Source organism: Haemaphysalis longicornis, unplaced genomic scaffold (genome assembly GCF_048455015.1).
Source record: "Haemaphysalis longicornis isolate Haplotype H1 unplaced genomic scaffold, Haemaphysalis longicornis Haplotype H1 scaffold_1, whole genome shotgun sequence".
Taxonomy (NCBI): domain Eukaryota; kingdom Metazoa; phylum Arthropoda; class Arachnida; order Ixodida; family Ixodidae; genus Haemaphysalis; species Haemaphysalis longicornis.
This window is the reverse complement of record NW_027526203.1, coordinates 173,147,471-173,155,396: the sequence shown is the minus strand read 5'-3', so window position 1 is coordinate 173,155,396 and position 7,926 is coordinate 173,147,471. Positions and strand designations below refer to the sequence as shown.

At 46.3% G+C, this 7,926-nt stretch overlaps 1 protein-coding gene across 1 annotated transcript in view; it reads left to right on the top strand.

Annotated features, from left to right (window-relative positions):
- Nucleotides 1-3,916: 3,916 nt before the first annotated feature.
- Nucleotides 3,917-7,926, top strand: part of LOC144139413 (band 7 protein AGAP004871-like) — a 564,115-nt gene continuing 560,105 nt past the window's right edge. The window contains exon 1 of the mRNA XM_077671753.1: nucleotides 3,917-4,362. The gene's annotated coding sequence lies outside the window, so the exon portion shown is untranslated. The remainder of the gene's footprint in view (nucleotides 4,363-7,926) is intronic.

The window sequence follows — 7,926 nt, the reverse complement described above, 5'->3', positions numbered from 1 at the left end:
ATAAGAAAAAGCTTTCGCAGTGCTTCCAGGCGCGAACAAAATGGTGAAAGCGTTAATCGGGACAGCAGCCAGGTCCCTCGAATTTCCTGTCGGAGATTCCCATGTGCGGAGAAACTCGAAAAAGGATCAAAAGGTATTGAATATTAGTTAAACTAAATGTGTTGCATTTTATCTTTCCGTTCGTGTAACTTCACAACTGGGGCATGCATATATAGCGGCATTAGGTTAATACGGCAGAAGCCTTGGGTGCCTCATCAAACGCAAAAAAATATACCGGGCCATCTCCACTAACGTGAAACCTGCGGAGGAGCGAAGCATGCAGTGTATAAGTGTATCCCTGCTGGCGCTTGGCGTTTTCGCCAACGCAGATGAAACCGTTGGAGGGTAGAGGTACACAGCTTTGTTGTAAAAAATCTCTTGTCTTTGAAGCACGAAGCTCTCTTACGCGAGGCGTAAACGAGTGTCTTGGGGTTTTTTAGTACGCGTTTCGAAGCGCTCCAGCTCGAGGCATAAACGAGTGTCCCGTTTTTTTTATTATTATTGATTTTAGGGTTTAACGCGCCGACGCAACGCAGGCGATGAAGCGCGCGTAGTGGAGGGCTCCGGATGAATTTTGACAAAATGGGGATCTTTAACGCGCGCTGAAATCTCGTACACACGGGCGTTTTTGCTTTTCGCCTCCATCAGAAAAGCGGCCGCCGCGGCCGGGAATCGCACCCGCGCCCTCGTGGTAAGCAGCACAACGCCTTAGCCACTGAGTCCCAGCGGCGGCTCCCGGTGTTTTTAAGTACTCGTTACGTTCTAGCGCGAGGCGTAAACGAGTTTCCCGGTATTCTAGTACCGAGACTTCATGAAACGACAATTACGACGACGGCGACGACAGGAGATGCCTAAGGGGCTTCGCCCCTGGAAGTAAATTAGGTTTGTGCGGGATTTCAGCCCATATCGTCAGATCGGCAGCCAGGTGCTCTAGCCTTAACCCGGCCCCATGCCAGTGTGCAACGAGAGTGAGCCCGAAGAGTGCGCGGTGACATTTCGATGTGGCGGTACGGGCGTAGAGCGGGTGAACGCAGAGGAGACCTCGAACTGTGGGGAAGCATTGCGGCCAGTCTGCCTTTTGGGAGTAACTCGCGCCAAAAGATGAAGAAAAGAAACCAAGAATAAGACGCGTACAAGACACAGAAGTATTTGATAATGGCTAGGCTTTAACCTTCAACCCACGTAAGAACACTTGGGTTTCCGAGCAATCTTTTATCTGCCAGTGTAACCGTATGAGAGCTACGCCGGCACTGAACGCCATTTGAAAACGTGATGTATACGCCACATGGATCCACGAACGGGGGGATCAAAACTTGTTTCAAGTGCGCAGACCTGTCCCAAGTGCTAAGGTGAAGGCAACGTGTCTTCGTCTCAAGCCCGAGACAAAGACAAGTGGGTCTGTCACGGAAACACACGCGGTTGATTAAGAGGGAAGTAAAAACTTCCTTTTTCAGCGAAACAAAAAAAATGGAAGCATGGATCGCGCAACAGAAACTGGGCTTTCTTTGAGCCACTTTTTTCCACAGCGGAGAACTGACCGCTCCTCCAAGAGGCCCGGAAAATGCAGTGGCAATATATATATATATATATATATATATATATATATATATATATATATATATATATATATATATATATATATAATATATATATATATATATATATATATATATAAATATATATATATATATATATATATAAAAGGTTAGTAGAGACAGAGACAAACGAGAAAGACTTAGAAAATAAAAATAAGTTTACTGACGTTTCAGGGAGAGGACTCCCTTTCTTCAGAGTACCAACTCCAGATTAAGGGAGTCCTCTCCCTGAAACGTCAGTAAACTTATTTTTATTTTCTAAGTCTTTCTCGTTTGTCTCTGTCTCTACTAACCTTATTCTTTTCGCGCTCTGTGTGAGTTTTTATCTTTTCAGTCTATATATATATATATATATATATATATATATATATATATATATATATATATATATATATATATATATATATATATATATATATCACACAGAAAGGTATTTTTCTCAACTTCGATTTATTCTTGCTCCTTTTTGAATGAAGGGGTTTATCCTCGTATTGCAACACACAATGTGTGATATGTCATGTTTTCTTTGTGGCGCGGTGTGCTGACCATTATTCTCTTACAATTTGTATGGCACTGCAGTAATTTGTCAGCTTTGGGAAAGCCAAGCCTCTGTTTAGGTGTTTATCGTGTTCTTAGTGATTGCGCACCCTACGGTGACTGCGCGTCATATTTCCAGGAATTACAGCCTGGGTGCTGAGAAAATAGTTTTATCAAGATATAAATATTTTAGATTAAGTTTGCCTTATATGTATCGCGCGCATCACTTGACTCTACGGCTCGTAGCTCACGAATGTACCGCATGGTCAAAAGTAAGCAAGCCTTTTGAAGCTGGCGCTGTTCTCTACCACCGAGCTTAGCGAATAAATAAAGTGACCTATTAAAACTACGTAAACGGCCAACAAAAGCCATGGCGCTACCCCATCTGTCACTTCGCCGTGTAAACAGCCGGCTAGAGATCTCATACTCTTTAAAACTTTAAAACATCCCACTCCTCCCACTCTCACTCCTCATGTGCACCCACCCGATCCCCTCTTGCCACTTCCATGATGAATGCAATGGAAGTTTGCTGAGTTCAATTTTCCCGCGTCCGCACGGCTCGCGTGCCATCTGTTGGTGCCTTTACGGTCTTTTGTGCTTGGAGCAGCGGGGACCGACATTGTTTTAAGTTTCCTTTTATTTTCACAGCTCGTGTTGACACCTTCTTCAACGGTATTTTTTTATTTGGTATCGTGAAAACGTATCCAACGTTATATTCTTGATTAAAATAACGCTGGTCCTCTCGGTTATGTACATGTATCGCCTCAAATATCCATGAGGTTTCCTTTACGCTGTATAATGTGAACACGTAAACTAGCCGTGGTAGCAGTTTCGGTTGTTTGGAACTGTCTTGCTTATATACGCTTTGTGTGCAAGCATTCTTTCACCTGTTTTCGGCTCGGTAGTTACATCGAGTGGCACACAGACAGACAGACAGACAGACAGACAGACAGACAGACAGACAGACAGACAGACAGACAGACAGACAGACCAAATTTTTCGCGTTCAGGTAGTCAAAGAAACACTTCGTCTTTAAAGAAACTTGCGGTCTCCATATAATTGAATAAAGCCCCAATTGTTTCAAATGCGCAGTTGCGCCAACCCTGTATACACACTGTCTCGCCCGGCCGAAGAGCTAGGGAACACCCTGCTGAGGTCAATGACGCCAGGCCTCCTTCAGTCGTTCTCGTCCTCGTGTTTCCTGCGCAACCGCAGACTCCTTTGTTTCGCATATTTGTACGAGCGGCGGCTGCATGCCTAATGACTAAACGATCGCCGACTAGCAGGCATTTCCGGATCCTTATGGTGCCGGGGCCACAACAAGGGCTCTTTTGGAAGGGGCCAGGCTTCGTTGGATTCCCTTTTGATCGGCGTGCAAAAACTCTGTGAGAACAAGCACGCGTTCCGCGCCCACAGCGCCCGGTCCCCCTCGCTCGGAGTGGAGACCGAGGGTCTAAAGAAACCGCCGAAGAGGATCGAACGAGCGGGAAGAAAGACGGAGGTGCGAGCGCGGTGCGGGCGTCGCGAGGGTGCGCAACGCCACGCAGAATCCCCCTAACGGAAAGAAAGCTGCGGCGTCGGGGAGGGAGACAAGGGTGAGCCAGTTGCCTGGCAACGCATCGGCCGACGACGCTCGCATCCCCGACGCGAACTCTTCGCTGCTGCTCTTCCCCTCGTCGGAGTATTGCTCCCGCCATCGGCTCCACTCCGCTCGCTCGCCCGCTTCACCATTCGGCGGAGCGCCGTGGCGTAGCGCGCGTCTCACGCGGCTGCGATGGGCGTTCGCCCCGACGTATCCGCCGCTGCTGTGCTCGTTGACGCCTCGCTCAGCCTCACTGACTCGCGGCCGCAGGCTTTTCTCGTCCAAGTCGTGTCCACCAGCGTCGAAGGTACGGAGCGCCGATTCGTCGGCCGGCGATGAGGCAACCTCGTGCGAGACCCAAACTCAGAGGAAGAAGCGGTCGTCGGGATCTCTGCTGGCTGCCTGCCCCGCTTTCACGTCGTCAGCGTCGTTCAGCGTGCTGCTCCCGCTGACAGTCCCTCGGTAGAGGTGTAGTCCGCGCGAAGGAGGAGGTCACTCACGGCGTCAATTCGCCACGACCACAAAGAGGAGATCACAACAGAGCCAGTGCCGCTGCTGGGCTGACACACGGAGCTCTGCTGCCGGCACCTCGCTGGGAGTCCGGGAAAGGTGAGTGGCCCGTGCACCACTCCAGTCGCGGGTGCGAGCGACTCTACGAAAAAACGAGGGAAGAAGAAACGCCTTTTCGATCAAAGAAAACGCCGCTGTCTGAGAGTTGCTTAATGTAGTAAGAAAAAGAAAAAAAAAAGGAACGGCTCCTGTCGAGAACAGTGTAAATTGCCAGAAATAAAGGGAAAAAACGTAATTGAGCCGTGCATAGTGCCCGATGCATGTGAAGTTACACAAGTGCACCAAGGGTGTTGTAAAGTCTACGCCCGTCACGTCGTGTGTAGCCTTAACAATCACCCGGATCAGAATATTAGTAAGACGGACCTAACATGAAGCCAGTACACACGAAGCGAAAATTTTTGGACACCGATGGTTGCGTCTGTCTGCTTGTGGCGATATATCTGCCCTACGCAATGAACAGTTCTTGGGTAACAGTCTAATAAAAACTTATTCCGCAACGAATAGCTGAACTGACTTACTGAAAAATGTAAGGAAAGACAGTTGGTATGAACGCTGCGCGTTAAAACAACATGAGCATGTTGAACTCTTGTTTGCTTTCCCCGCATTTACCCGTTAGTTTCGTTTTACTCTTCTGTGCATTAAGGTCCTCTGAAAGAAAAGCCCCTTCATTGGCTGGTACGTTATAACCCGCAAAAACTATTAAACACCACTAATATTATTACCTAACGATAAAAAACCGCATAGAATTAATCTATGATGAAAAATAGAAAAAAACAAAAACAAATATAGCTCATTAAATTACACTAGTACTTAAACATAGATATTGAAAAGTCGCACGGGTAAAATTCCCGTTGACGCGAGGAAAACAACGAGAATATCAAGCCTTTCCATATAGGTGCTGGCAACACGCAGCGTGCTGAATCGCACAAATTGTGCCCTATGCTCCTAGATGTTCTAGGCCCACAAATTAGCCGACACGAAAAATTACGGCAGCTGGGCTTTTGAGGACAGATGCTAACTCATGCTGCCCGTTTATTTCACCAAAAAATTCGCTTAGCAAATTAATGTATTTGAAGGTCCGAACTTTTTCACTTATACATTATTTTATATTCTCTAATGCATTATATATATATATATATATATATATATATATATATATATATATATATATATATATATATATTTATATATTTATATATATATATATATATATATATATATATATATATATATATATATATATATATATACATATATACACATTCAGCAATTCAAAAGTAACTTTAGTTCTTCTTTCAACACGAAATCACAATGAATTTTCGGCATACCTTCTTACGCGTTCTTGAGCGAGCTGGCCATCCTTTCTGCGTTTCTTCAACAAGCCTCTCATACCTAATTCTGATTCGCCGCACGCATAACGAGGGCCTCGGTTCTGGCAGTCTTGATGCCTCAGGGAGCTTACGAGGGTTACCCGCTAGTGGACCGCTCCCGACACGTCGTAGACGCTCGAGCCGTTGCCCGGGAGTCAAAACGTAGCTCCCCATCACCCCAATGTGCTCAGCGGCGCTGGCTACCACCCCGACGCGTAGGATACAATAAAACGAACGTAAATACGCAAAACGGTGACGGGAGGCACAGCCTCTTGGGTAGCCTATATTTTGTAGGGCATCGGACACGTATTCCGGAGGTTGTGGATTCGAGTGCCATCGGAAAGCATGGTTTTCTCCACTTCTTTTCTATATTTCAAAAAATTCAAAAATGAATCTATTTCAACACAAAAATATGCTGACCTACTTCCCCGTGCGCCTTCTTCGCGTCCTTGCATACAAATGGCCAGTCGTTGCTCACAAGGGAGCAAATTTGTCGGTGTTTATCACGCCGCGAGACATTCGACTCGACTCTATTTTCTTTCCTGCAAAACTTGAAACTCGCAATGCCTGATGTAACTGCCCAGGACCTACTTTTGGTACCTGATAGTAGGCTGGGCCGGGTCATTGGTCATCCCAGATCATTTTTGATCGCAATGATCCATGATTAAGGGGGCTTAAGCTGAAGTAGCCCCACGGGCATTTTCAACAGCGTAACTTCACTCGCCCAGATTAACGAAGCAGTTCGCACGTAAGATATCTCAAGAGTAAGGCTATGTTCAGACTGCCGACGCAAAAACCATATCGTGATCTATAAACGTAAAAAAAAACGGCGTGTCACGCACTTCGGTTGGCTGAGACGTGAAATGACGCCATTCTTTAAAGTTATTACGACAGTTGGCTTTCGCGTCGGGAGTCTGAACGTAGCCTAATTTGCGATTGCCCGGTGTATTGTCGTATTGGTTATAATCTTGCTTCTCTCGGGCAACCAAGCGCACAACGGCGCCGGCCAATCGCAAGCTGCTCTTCGGATATCGTAAGCGGGACAGCTTTAGCAATCTAGCCCAGATTTTTTAACTAAGAGGTCAGATGCACTGCGTTTTTTTTTTTTCGTCGTGCTTGCGATTACTGGGGGCTTCCTGAAAATGAAAAAGATCACGGTAGTTGACTCGATAAATATGACTCAGTTAGAGGCTTTCTATCCTAATTAAATTCTCGATTATATTTGATTATAATAAAAACTTTTTGAGGTTGGGACAAATGCAGCGAGTTCTTGATTTGATTTGATTGCTGTTTATTTAATAAGACCCTGAAGCGTATGGGGGGGGAGGAGTGGGAAAAGGGAATAGGTATGAAAATAAGAGGGATCAAAACACGTTTGTACTTCTCGTAACAATAGAAGTTCAGTTCCGCACTTGTCACAGAATCAGTGACCCATACAGGGCTGGGTCGATCACGGATCAAACGGATTTATAAACACCATTCTGGAGAGAGGATTCTACAATTGCCTCCAATAAAGAAAGGTCAGCGCGAATTTGTCGAATATGGTCCTGTTTATCGGATATATTTTTTCGCTCCTGAGCCCTTAAGATTCCAGGCACCTGTCTCCGCCCACTTCAGTAATTATGAAGTTTCAAAAAAGCTAACACTTTAAAGGAATGGGCTCCGAATCTAAGCACTGCTTCCTCTTTATGCAAAAAGGGTCTAGAAAGCAAAAATGGCAGCATGTCCACTCCGTGGAAGATGGCGAGGGTGCGGAGTACTAGGACTCGAGATGTCATCCAAGTTCCGCCCCGAGTGACATCCGATTTGCGTCCCGACCGTCATTCGATTTGAGCCGTGAGTTGCACCTTGATTAACTCACGGCTCAAATCGAACGACGGACGGGGCGCGAATCGGGTGGTGTGCGCACGCATGGACGCGGACGGACATTGGGAGGTCCAAATGTACTCCACACCGTTACAGACGAGGGAGTAAGCCGTTTGACTCTCTGGTACTAACTTACGGTCGTAGCCCAGTGGGTAAGGCGACTGACACTAGCTCTGTCTGTTCTACCAGGCACAGGCTCGAATCCTATCCGTGCCTGTGTGATTTTTTTGCGATTGTAAATGCTATGGGCACGGACGCGGATGGACATTGTGAGGTCCTATGGTGCTCCGCACGTAAAAACAAACACAAAAGTACGCAGCTGTCTTGAAATTGATAAAATACGTAAAACCCATTTAAAATAGGCTTT